Source organism: Suncus etruscus, chromosome 1, assembly GCF_024139225.1.
Source record: "Suncus etruscus isolate mSunEtr1 chromosome 1, mSunEtr1.pri.cur, whole genome shotgun sequence".
NCBI classification, from domain to species: domain Eukaryota; kingdom Metazoa; phylum Chordata; class Mammalia; order Eulipotyphla; family Soricidae; genus Suncus; species Suncus etruscus.
Genome location: NC_064848.1, coordinates 32000848 through 32014786, shown reverse-complemented (window position 1 = coordinate 32014786; position 13939 = coordinate 32000848). Strand labels below are relative to the sequence as shown.

Sequence of the window (13939 nt, the reverse complement as noted above, 5' to 3'; positions counted from 1 at the left end):
TTCATAAGGTCTAAACTTATTTGGCCTACTTTCTTCTTTACAAAAAAAGTCACTCATTGCATGTTCCCATCTAGAAATCCACCTTCTTTAAGCAAATAAACAGAAATTACCATTGCCCCTTGGACCCACCTTCCTCTGGATTAGTGACCCAGCCGTGGTATCTGCCATTTTATAGAACATCTGATGATGGAGGGATGAAAAATTTTCAGAATAGGATAAAAGTAATTTGTTAAGTTCTGTATATTATCTAATACATACCCTCTTGCTTTGAAAAGCATTACTCCTAAATTCAAATTGTATAACTAACCTACTATGGTTCTTGGCATGCTGTATGACTTACTTTTAAATAAGATTATACAACATTATCTTTTACACCATTATGGACACAAGATGTGTCCATAGTCTTATGCAGACCATCAAATTAGCCCTGGGCACCAAGGTGCTGGGCAGGACCGGATGGCCCGGATAGTACACACAGGTGAGTGTGGAATTTATGGACAACACAAGTCACTTCATTTTCCACAACGTGAAAGGCCCCATCTGAGAGGGTGATGTGCTGATCATGCTGGAGTCAGAGTGAGAGGCCCAGCAGCTGTGCTGAGCTCTGGCTAGTTGCTGGTGGGGCCCCGGGTGATCTTTCTTGACGTTTTTGTGCTCTTGTTGATGACCTGTCATGTTAATAATTCATTTCTACCACCTGGGGAAGAGAGGAGGAGGATTGCAATGGAGGAGATAGGATTACAATGTTATGTAAGGACCTCACAGAAGTCAATTTTCACTTCTAAACATTTTGCTCTTTTCTACATATATTTAAAGCATTTTAAAGCTTTATACACTTATCTTTTGAAGAAGTTAGTTTTTCATATTTATTCACACATTAACTAGTTCCAGTAGTCCTTTTCTTCTTTGAAGATGGGCTTTAGGCTAGTAGTGCTCAAGGTCTATTTCTGGCTTTGTTCTCTAAGGTTATTCCCTGTAGGTGCTTAGGAGACCACATGTGATGCCAGGGATTGGACCCAGGGTTGGCAAGATGCAAAATCAGCACCCTTTTGCCATCTCTCTGGTCCATAGTTTGTTTGTTTGTTTGTTTGTTTATCTTTTCACCCAACCCTCCATTTGGGAGTGCCTGGATATAATCTGCTGAGGCTTATATATAGCTGGTGTTTATAGGGGAGCAACCACATGCTTTAGATCCCAGAAGTAGTGCAGACATAAATTATCAAAGGCATTGTGGATTGAATGAGGCACAAAGCCTGGATAAGAAAGCACTGGGACTAAGATGGAAGGTAACAGCATTTTAAGCTAGATTTCAGTAGTTGGTACCTATTTATTATATAATTATATTATAAATTTTTTATTTTTCTTTGGTTTTTGGGCCACACCTGTTGACACTCAGGGGCAACTCCTGGCTATGCACTCAGAAATTACTCCTGGCTTGGGGGACCATATGGGAAGCTGCGGGATCAAAAGGCAGTCTATCCTAGGTTAGAGTGTGCAAGGCAGACACTCTATAACGTGTGCCACCACTTGGCCCCTATATTATAAATCTTGATAAAGATCATGTCCTTAAGTTTGGAGAGTGTGAGATTAACTCAGGTGTTAACAAAGGAACTGAACTGCATGTACAGAATGATTCCACAACTGGCTCAGAGGGAAGACCTATGACCAGAGGCTTTTTTTCCTCACCATTATGTTTATATGCCATCTCAGAAGGAGGAAAGAAATCCATTTGAAAAGTTAGTACTCCATTTGGGTGATCAATCTTTAAATGAATTACAAATTTGTCTTTTTAAATTGGAAAAATACTAAAGTTTTCAGAAAAATTCTTAAAAATAAATTTCATTAACAAGTTTGATCCTTTTTTTTGAATCATACAAACTGGGAGTTTTGAGATAGATTTTTATAGAAATTAAAGAAATCTGTTTCAGTCTTCCCTCTCTAAAATTTTATATTGTAGTGAATATATTAAAACTCTGCTAGAAATAGCTTATTTTGATCTTTTCTCACACTTACCCTGGAGTTTCCTTTTCTAAGAAGTATCTTGCCATAGTGACACATGTAGTTTTCCATTCTAGTTTTCAAACTTTCTGTCAGGTAGGCTGGCAGTGAAGCAGTCAGTTTCCACAAAATAGATGAATTAACTTTTAGTGATTCATCACTTTTCATGCATGTTGGTTTTGCTTATATTTTGGCTCTTAGGTCCAGTGCTTTATTACTGTGGGATTTTCTGTAGCTTATAAGATTTATTTAATCACTGATTGATTATATTAAATGCCAGGATGAAAATAATGAATAAAATCTCGGTGGGAAGTCCTTTTATATTTAAATAGCTTTTTAATTATTTTCCCAAGTGAAGTTTAAGCTTAGAAAAAAAAACCCAGGAAAATAAATAACAGGAGTCAAAAATTAAAATTAGGGGCTGGAGCAGTAGTGCAAGTGGTAGGGCGTTGGCCTTGCACAGGCTAACCTAGGACTGACCGTGGTTAAATCCCCTGGTGTCCCATATGGTCCCCCAAGCCAGGTGCAATTTCTAAGCACATAGCCAGGAGTAGTCCCTGAGTGTCAGCGGGTGTGGGCCAAGGAGGCAAAAAAAAAATTAAAATTATAATAGAATAATATTAGAAAGAAAAATGTTTCAGTAATAATCCCGTGCATTACTCCTCCCTTTTCTAGACCTGGCCAAGTGTTTTGAAAATATCCAGTGCTGATGAAAAAGTTGGCAAGGAGATTGCAGATAGAATTATTGATGGGAGAAAGCAACAAACACAATGATTATGGCTTGATTTGTGTTGATTTGGGCAAATTGAGCAAATGATCTCAGAGTTGCTAGAGTCACTAATGTTTTAAAGAGGCATTTGTCTCTTATATAAAAATGTCTTCTAATTCTTTTAATAGTATCTTTAGAAATTTTTTTTTGGTGTTCATTTGTTTCATTTGCTTACATTTATTTTGAGATACTTAATTTTCTATGAATTATTTTAAATGGATGTATCCCTGATTTCCTGCTGTTTTATTATTTTATTATATAGATATAATAAATTTTTGTATATTAATTTTAGTAGCTTGTTACTTTAAATCTGTTTTTTTGTTTTGTTACCTAATGACTTCATTCAGATTTTTGTTTGTTTGGGGGACATACCTCATGGTGGTTTGAGGCCATGTCTTAGGAGCTAGTTCTGACTGTGCTTAGGAGTGACTTCTGACAGTGCTCATGTATGGTACTGGGAAATAAAGTTGGACAAATGCTTTAGATCTTGTACTATCCTTTTATCTTCTATTAAGCCTATTAATTTCTTCATAATCAAGTCTTAGACTATTTTAAATTCCTTAGAATTTGTCAGTTTGTGGTCCTCCAAGCCAGGAGCGATTTCTGAGTACATAGCCAGGAGTAACATCCGAGCATCACTAGGTGTGGCCACAAAACAAACAAAAAAAGAATTAGTCAATTTGTCAGTTTCTTCTAGGTTGTTCGATCATATAAAAATTTCACAGTACTCTGAGGATCCTTTAAATTTCTTTTTATCAATTTTATTTTATTGAAACAATTGTGATCTACAGAATTCTTCATAATTGACAGAATTCTTCATAATTGAATTTCAGATACACAATGAGTCAGGGCCCTTCCCAACAACATTGTCAACCTCCCTCCATCATTGAACCCAGAGTGCATTCCTATACCACCACGGTTTGCCTTCTGGCCTGCCAGTATAATAGCTCCCTTTGAGCTTAGATTGTTAAAGTTTAGGTCCCTTGATTCCCTTGTCATTGACTTTGATTTGGATATTTAGTTCTGTCCTTATTTATTTCCCTGCCAATGCATCTGAGACCACTTTGTCCCTGGTCCCCAGCCTTTATTTATTCCTTTTCTTTTAATTTTATACAAAAATGAGAGAATATGTGGCAAAATAAAGTTATTTATTTAAAAGATTTAAAAGATAAAAGATAAAAAAAAATAAGTAATACAAAAAAGTTGTGTGCCAGGCAGGTTTTTTCCCATAGGCACTGCAAAATATGGAGAATATAGAAAAAAATCAACCCATGAAGAATCCTAGCATAAGACCAACTCAAACATACTAATTTGTATGACCCCAAAGTCTTTTTCTGTGGCCCCAGTAAAAGCTCTTCACAATCACGGTTGTTGCTGTCAGGTTTCTGTAGTTAGATAATCTGGTTTTTGTACAGATCCTATATTGAAGTCTGGGTGACACAGAGTGTCTTCTGGTTTCATACCATCATTAGGTGGCAATACAGAGAACCCTGCCCAGAATGCAGGTTGTTACTGTTACAAGTTATTAGGGTGTCATATAAACTCACTCTAGAACAAGTAAATGCCAGGACAGCATTAGGGCCTTCTCTGTTAGATGTCCGATTCCTGGTGTTGGTGTGAAAACCCGTGTTGGTTCCATAGATGGGATCCTGTGTTCAGAGGTGAATGGTAATGTCTGATCTTCTGAAGTCTAACCCAAATCACTATGACAATTGTTGAAGATGTAAGATCTCACTGCAATATAAAATTTATGTGTTCTTATCTCTTTCAGATAAGAACTTATTTTCATGCATAAAATTACCCTATGTTAATATGCCTATGTAAAAAAAAAGTAATGCCACATGGTATTACTGGTACATATGGGGGTAAATAATAACAAACTAAATGATCTTGATAATATGGTTCTAACATGAACTTGGAACACTAGATAAACTTATCTACTAGAATTTCCTACTAAATAGATCCATAAAAAGCAATGGGGAAAACTGCCGCTACATAAGAAGATAAACAATAAGAGTTATACCTATTAGGAAAATACATCTAAAGCAATATTCAATGGAGATTTACATGTCCCCTTTAAGTCTTTTGAAATAGTCTGGGAAGGGGGATAAAATTTGGAGCACAGGTTCAGCCTATGATATGGTCTTGTGGAGTCTGATAAATGGTTCCCAGCAGTCACATATCAGGAGATGTTCTTGAGCTGTAGGTTTCTCAGAAAACCAAACCTAGTAGCATGCAATAGTCTACATTTAAGGAGGTGGGTGGAAAGGGACCACCAAGAGTAAATCAACAGCAGTGACAGTGCAAATCAGCAGCAGTGGCAGTCATAGCTTCTTCTCAGGCTGAGACAAGGTTTACTGGGAATCAATTTTTTTTTTCACTTTGAGAACTGGTGGCAGCTGGTTGAGGTGGGGGGAATGTTCCACTTCCTGAAAAGTTGAGAAATGAGGGTAAAAGGGTTAAATGGGGGAAAATAACATATCATGGCTGAGAGAGTGAAGGGCTAGAAAAGAATTTGTAAGGTAGTAAGTGAAGTGGGGGAAGGAGGAATCATATGTAACAGGGTGAAGGATGGTATACAACAGAGACAGACATTATGTATATTACAGATGGATATTAGAAAGATATTGAGGTGGCCAACACATATACCCATGCACACACATAAATAGACACAGGGGGAAAACATCTATGGTTTAAAGTTGAAAAGCTGACTCAGGTGGAATGAGTCAGAAAACCTAAAAAAAAATATAAAGCCAGCAACTAAGATGTAAAAGTTTTCCTTTTTTTTTTTCTTTATTTGGTTTTTTGTTTTTGGGTCACATCTGGCAGCGCTCAGGGTTACTCCTGGCTCCATGCTCAGAAATCGCCCCAGGCAGGCATTGGGGACCATATGGGATGCTGGGATTTGAACCACCGTCCTTCTGCATGAAAGGCAAAAGCCGCCTTACCTCCATGCTATCTCTCCAGCACTGGTTTTCCATTTTCTAAGCCAATCATTGGATAGGGTAAACTTTACTGAAGAAAGGCTTCATGGGTTAGATTGTGTATACAACATTCTTAAAACACCATAATTTTTAAGTCTAGAAATCTAAGCGATATGATATTATGTACTGTAAGAGAAGTCTACACCAGAAGAATCATCTGGAGAGTTTGTGCATAAGGTATCCTTCCTAAAATCAAACTAAAATCATGAGCATTATGATATAATGGTAAACTAACTGAAATAGAAAACAAATTCCAATATATACTCAATGAGTGAGTCCTGTAGCAAGAGTTTTTTGCTTTCAGTTACATATTCCATTATTATCTGTCAACATAAACATTATATTATATTAGCAGGCATAATCAAGTAGAAAATGAATAGATTAGAATTTTTGTCAAGACATTATCTTAATGAGCACTGTCTTCTGAGTGTAATATAATATGCATTGCAATGTGGAACTAGGGCAACCAACCTATCTCTCCAGGTAGCACTGTAGGAAGAAAGATCAAGGAATTATAGACATAGTAAATTAGTACATTAAAACTTCTTATAGTGAGCACTGTAGTGGAAGTACATGGCTTCTAAATGCTTTTGGCACATGTTTTCGTATATAAAAGCAATAGAACATCATTATAGACATCTTAAAGAGCAGTTGATTGGACACCTGCTCATTTCTAACAGCTGTATCCATTGCTTTAGGTCTTTTTGAAGTATAGAAGAAAATACAAGTTATTGTGTTTCTCCTCTTGAACTCAGTTACTTCCCTTCTCACTATACTCTTATACATAAAAATCTATAATAAGATGAATGGCTAAAGAAACTATGGCACATATACACAATGGAATATTATGTAGCTGTCAGAAGAGATGAAGTCATAAAATTTTTTTATACATGGATGTACATGGAATCTATTATACTGAGTGAAATAAGTTAGAGAGAGAGAAAGATGAAGAATGGTCTCACTCATCTATGGGTTTTAAGAAAAAGGAAAGACATTTTTGCAATAATTTTTCCCCCTCACCCCTGCAACAATTTTTAAAGACAAAAGAGAGGAGGGCTGGAAGTTCCAGCTCACCTCATGAAGCTCACCACAAAGAGTGATGAGCTTACTTAGAGAAATAACTACATTGAGAACTATCCTAACAATGAAAATGTATGAGGGAAATAGAAAGCCTGTGTAGAGTACAGGTGGGGTGGGGTGGGGAGGAGGGAGAATTGGGACATTGGTGATGGGAATGCTGCACTGGTGATGGGGGATGCTTTTACATGACAGAAACCCAACCACAATCATGTTTGTAATCAAGGTGTTTAAATAAAATAAAAATAAATAAAAGATCTGTAATAGTATTTAACTTCTAAATTAGTTACAAAAAAAGAATAATTACAACAAAGTGTTGCAATATAAACTAAATGAATTTAACTTTTCTTTTCATTTTGGGGAAAGGAATCTCCTAAGCAGTGCTCAGGAACCCACTATCCCTCCCTACACTGATGATTCCAGTTCAACCTGAGGATTAGAAGAAGAAAAATTCTGTCCTCATATTTAACCAGATGAAGATATAAAATAGTTAGGACTATAATGGTTGTATTGGATGCACATTCTTTTTCATTATTTTACTAAAAAGTTTTGTTCAATAGCTATTTACATGGTATGTACATTGTTTTAGTATTATAATCAAGAGATTAAAGGAGATGGGAGGCTTCACGAGGTGTAGAAGATAAAGCAATGCCATTTTATATAATGAATATGAACTTATAAAATTTTGGTATATATAAGTGTCATGGAATCAGTTCCTCAAACTGGGGATGATACTGGAAATGACTGTTAATGATACTATCAATGTGTTGTGTCAGGCACACCCAGGCAGCTTGTAATGTATCCTTCTTTGTATAAGGAGCATGCTAAACTTTTAGTCATGTTTACAGAAGGTAAGCTATGTTGATTGACACAAAGGTGTGTACAAGAAATATAAAATAAAACAGAAGAAAGAGTAAATGTAAGGTAGATGTAAGAGTATTTTTCTCTAATGAAGCAGTTGTTTATGGGTGTGCTTGGTGAAAGGCATGCTCTGGGTTTCCAGTGGCTCATGTTAGAAAATATTGGGCAATAGTACATCTTGGCACGGAGGAAGAAGATCAGTCAAAGGGTCATGAATCTGTCTCTATCCAATGTGCATATTTAGTAACATTTTGGAGGAAATTAGGAAATCTTTCAAGTACTTCATTTTTATCTGTCTGTGGCTGAGTTTGTGGGTTGCCATGAAGAAATAGCAAACAAAGCACTTCACTTTTCAAACCCCAACAGGCTGCGACGTGCAGAATGAGCATGACTGACTGATGACAGTGGCCCTTCCTTCCCCCATGACTTGCTTCATCTTTCAAAGCTGCTCTTTCTTCTCGGAAGCTGGAGGCTGAGCAGAGTACTACTGTGTCATGGTAGAGAGGAAGTTGAGTGCACTTGATTCTTTATTCTGACCTTTGCCAGCAGCCTCAATTCCCCATGTCTCTCTGAGATCAAACATTTCCCTTGTATGGAACTCATTCAAGACTTTCCAGAATGTGATTCTGCATTCCTCCAGAATGAAGAATGCGGGTTCTGCTTTAAGTTCATTCCTCTGCTCTGATATGAGGTCCCAGTTCTGGTAATGAAACTTTTGGTTTCTTCTGTGACTCAATTGGATCATTGTCTTCTTATTCAAGACTTATCCCTTGCCCTAAGTCCCAGTCATCTAAGTCTAAGTTTATTCTTCTGAAGTTTAATTCCTTTGTTAAAATTCTTTTGTTAGCTAACAGGTCTTTCCACATTTTGCTGGTCATTGGCCACCATGTATTAACTAACATTATTTGGCTAGAAGTAAAGAAATAGACTGCTTATTTATATAAAAAAAGAAATTTAAGCCTTCCCCCTAGCTTGGGGGATGCTGGAAGGCCTGAGAGACCCCCAGCCATCCTCCTCTTCTTCCCCTGGGTCCTGGTCCAGGTGGTCAGAAAGGTGGTTGCTGGGAGGACTCTAAAGGGGACCCCAGGCTTTTCCCCACCTCTCACCCTGCACTAGAGGGGAGGGGTACGGGGAGGAGGAGGGCAGATGTCTGGCTTCTGATTCTATACTGAATCCTTTTCTGTTCTGGAGGCTAGCTCTTGCTGGCATGGTGTTTGGGGAGACTCCAGGCCAAAGGCCTTCTCCTTAGCTTGGAGGGTTCTGAGAGTTGCTGGGTTGTGCTGGATTGCGTTGGGGCAGAAACTGGCAACATTTTTTTTCACCAGTCTCCATTGTCAAAACTGAGAGGGGCGGTATATATTAATAGCATTCCCTATGATTAATGTATGTTTTGCATATGCAGAATGTCCATTTTGTATTCTGCCCTTGCCTACTGCCCTACAAGCTCATTTCTAGTTCTTTACTCCCTCACCCTGAATCAGAATTATCCCACATTTAATCCTTTTTACCTTCAGTTCTTTTCTCCTCAAGAGGCAGATCATTGTCCCCACACAAAGCCAGCTGCCCAACTGGCTTATCACCTTAAGTGATAAGATAGAACCTCAGCCCGAGAAGATCCCAATACACTATTGCTATTGATCTACTCTCAGAGGCCTCCATTCCTCCTTCCTTCATTGTGGATTTTTCCTTGCTAAGAGACTTCTAAGAAGTCATGGATCAGGCATCTTTCCTGATATGGGACTGTCGCCAGCTGGTTATCAGACCACACATGCCAAATCCCAGACCAAAGTGGTGCACCAGATTTAACACCCCCTCAACTATTTCAAAAGACATAAAAGAGACACATATATATCTTTTGAATATCATATATGTATTTCCTTAACAGCTATAACTCTTACTAAATATTCTCTTATACAGTGACTATTTTCCCCCACTGTTTTTTCTGTTCTTCTCTTTGTTCAACAAGGAATTCTGGTAGAAGAGTCCCTCAGTTTAGAGCTTATGTTAGAACCAAGTTATGAGGATTGTTGGACTTGTTCCAGCGACCCCCATATGCACCAATAACACCACGTGGCATTGTTTCTCTTTTGCATAGGCACATTAAAATGGGAAAATACTATACATACAAACAAGTTCTTATCTAATAAAGATAGGAGCACACAAATCTTGTAATGCAGCAGGACCTTACACTCTGAACATTGTCATAATGACCTGGCTCGGGCCTCACAAGAACGGGCATTGTCCATTCATCCCTGAACCAGAGATGCCATCTACGAAACAACCACAGTTATCTATAACATCACCTGGAAGCAATCTTCTACCAGGGAAGACCCTACCACGGCTCCGGCATCAACCTACTCAAAAGAGACTTCCCTTAACACACAGAAGACTTAACAACGACAACGACCTGCTTTCAGGACAGGGCTCTCTGCATTGCCCTCTAATGGTGAGGTGAAACTAGAGGAAGCTCCACATCATCCTGACTTCGATGTAGGATATGTACAGGTTCCAGGATCTTTAACTTCAGAAACCTGACACCACCACCAACGACTGTGTGAAAAAAAAAGTGTATTGGCACTACAGACAATGACTTGGATAGATAACCTAGTATGCCTGTAGCCTAGAGTTGGTCTTATGCCAGAAAACTTCAGGGGTAAGGTCTCCTTGTATTTATCCTTTCCATGTATGTATCCTTTCCATGCCCCCCATATTTTGCTGGGTCTGTGCAAACAACAATTGCCACTCTAACACCGTTCTTACTGTACTTCTTTAACTCATCCTTAAAAAGAGCGAGAGAAGAAGAAAATCTTATTAAACCTTCTGCTGGGCCTTTAATGAGTTAATTGGTCATTCAATGATTTTCAAAAATATACTTGCTACTGAACCTTGACCTTGAACCTTGAACTACTTTTGTTAGTCTATTTTTTATTGTTATTGTTATTTCTATTTTTGTTAGTCTTTCTATTGTTTAATAACTTTGCCTTTATTCTTCCTGAAACAAATGTATTATGATCAATTGTGTCAACTGTGTGATATATTTTCTTTAAATAAATCAAAAAACCTGTTAACATTTAAAAAAAAAAAGAAATTTATTGTGAAGACATGAATTTAAAAAGAAGAATGGTGAGAAGTAGGAAAAGTCTAAAGTATCTCAGCTGCAGTGATTTCTGGATCTCCAGATTTAAGTATACTTTGTTCTGTTCTATACCCTTCTGAAGATGTTTTTCTTTATATATCACTTTAGAGTTCCAGGAAAGATAATCAATTAGTTTAGCTTCATTCAGGCATTCATCTCTAATATTCTTACTTCTACTATTCTTACTTCATGTCATTGAGAAGAAACATGGTCTATAAGTCAAGGCCAAATTCCAAGGAAAGTCACTAATAAGAAATGGTTATTCTGCCTAAGTGTCACACCAGAACCTCTTTACTTTGTGTAGCACTCAGTCCCTATTGCCATGATCAGCATGCATCTTGAGCCTTCCAATACAGCAGGTATTGCATTAAAGACTGTTACTAAAAACTAGAATTAATCAAATGTCAGAAAGAAGATACAGATGTCAGAAAGGAAGAGGAAGATACAATGAAAAATCTCTGTAAATCTACTCTGTAAATCTGTGTGTCTTCTGTTTGTGTATCTTGCTAGGAGGCCTCTTCCCCATACTATGGCTGACTCCATGCATCACTTGTCATCCTAAAGAAGTGTCCCTAAGACCTGGACCTACTCAATATTCACAGGGAGACCCAAGAAAAGACTGGACATCTTCTTTGAGATTTGGCTAACTTGTGGTTCCAAAAGGCCATTCTCCTGACTTTTCAGGTTTTGCACAAGAACTAGTATCTTTTTCAGGAGTGATTCCTTGTTTTCTACATGATTATGATTTCCTGATATGGTTTCTCAAAGCACCATATAACCATCCAATCATGGAAAAATATATATAGTGCAGAAGATGTCTTCTGTTACTCAAGTGCTAGGACATTTGGGGTTATGATCCTGGCTTGGCCCAGTGATTTCCTGCCATGGCAGCTGTGCAGAAACCTGACTCAGAGTCAACACACATCGATTACATGTGGGTGAATCTATGGTAGGCTTTTGCACTTGCCATTATCTAACTAATTTAGCACTAATACCATGAATTCTATTATTGGAAAATAGTGCATTGGTTGAATAATGTTAGTTAGCTTTGGTAAATCTTCCTCTGTGGACCCAGGTTGTCAGTACTAACACTCTAGGGGAGATACATAATGGATACTTATTTAAGTCCATTGAGTCCACATTTAATCAAACTGAATGAGCAATAAAATTCTTTTATCATTTCACTTTCCATTTGGGAAATTTCTTCTTAACTTGTGAAAACATTTCATAGTAGGAAGCTTTCTTGTATTGTAGCTGTAAACCCCAGTCTGCATAAAATGAAAAGGTCTTGAAGACTGGGGCACTATTTATGAAAAAACATTTAATCACAATCATTTTGCCCTTTGATGTTGTTTTTGGACTCTACTGCTACTTAGTTGTTTTTAAACCCAAGATGTTGTAATGTTGATTTACAGAGAAAGTGTGTACTCTATCTGACATTATGAGAATCTGCCAACTGTCAATAACACAAATATGTGCAGAGAGTTCAGAGTTTGGTCAATAACACAAGGATGTGCAGAAAGTTCCCTGGGCTGTAATGCAACTGACCAGGTATCCTCATAGTTGCTCCACACTAGAGAGATGATGTTTGTAAAAGTTAAGCTTGGAATTATCTATAGTTTCTGCTTTCAAGAAGTTCCTGAGATATTAGAGTTTCTTTTCATTGGTTCTCAGGTAGATAAGACCAAGAGTGATATCAAGTGCAAAAGCCTGCAGACAAAATGAGTAGAGATGCTTCCTGAAGAAAGTTAAGTGTTTAGCTGTGCAAAACCCTCTGTACTAAGTAGATCTGTCTTGCAAGTACAGAAACAAACACTAGAATATCCAGTCATGTCAGATTCACATGGGCTTTCATGATTAATTTTGAAGAAGCTGATAAAAAATAGAGTATTGGTTTCATTTTTAAAGTAGATGGTTATTTCAAGAAACCAAGATATTTATTGTTTCTGGTATAACTGTACCCAGAATCTCACCCATAAACTTTTTTCCACATCACATTACTCAGGAAGCATAATTGGTAAACCTAAGTCTCTTTAGGAATATACTACCTTGAGATTGATTTCATCCATATTGTAGGGAGATCTCACAATAAACTTCTCTTTCTCAGTCTAGACTACCTATCTAGTGGCTAGAAGGCCTCACTGCCTTTGATTTGAACATTAATCTTTCCAGAGTATAGTTAGAAGCATATTATAAGTTTGATTTTCAGTATTTGGATTCCTGTGTTGGCCTTGCCCTTCTATTTTTACATGTTTTCTCTTTTATAAGATCCACTATCTACAACTTAGTTTCAAGAGGATCCAGTGACAAAGGTTGAATTACTCCACATTTTAGGGGGTGCTGGGAAGAGGCAGGAAAGGAGGTTAAAACTATTGGTAAGCTAATAACTTCTAATAAAAAATGGAAGTTTCACTGTTTTCTTAATGTATGGAGGCTGGGCTTCTTTTGGGTAAGTTAAATTCTCAAATTTTCAGAATATCAATTGGGAGAGTATTAAGTCAGCTACCTCACTGAAGACAGTAAGCCATGGTCAGCAGTATAAAGCATTATTCATCATGAATGGTCACAATGGATGAAAAATAAATGTATATGTAGAGGAGGTTGGGAGGATTAATCAACCACCTTGATTTTGCAATTCTTAAGACTTATATGTGAGGATATAGTTGCTAGGGCCTGGACAGAAAATATAAAGGAATATAGTATAAAAACTTTGAGGTTGGATTCTCCACCAGCCCTGGTATATGTGAAAAACCAAATTTAAACTTATTTAATAAATTAAAAGTAATTTAAATTTTTTTGCACTGTAGTGTCTAGAAGTAAACTCTTCTAAGAGTATTCACTATCATTGTCTAAGACATAATTGGTTGTGCCAGCGATTTGTGGACAGATATATACTGGAGCTCCCAAAAGACTATGTGTTAGTTCTCCCCTATAAATCAGCATCAAATCCATATGGTCTTCCTCTAGCTTCATGATTATAGGGCAAGTCATTAGATATGGTTTGTAGATCTATTGGGCTTTCTTTAAAGTAATCATTTTTAAGTTGGACTATATATCAAGGCCAATAAGGATTACTTGGAAAAATGTCTACACCTGGGCTTATCCCATACACAA

The 13939-nt window shown here is 37.3% G+C and overlaps 1 pseudogene; it reads left to right on the top strand.

Moving 5' to 3' along the window:
• The first annotated feature begins 379 nt into the window (after positions 1–379).
• On the top strand, positions 380–601 carry LOC126001373 (40S ribosomal protein S28-like; annotated as a pseudogene).
• Positions 602–13939: the final 13338 nt, after the last annotated feature.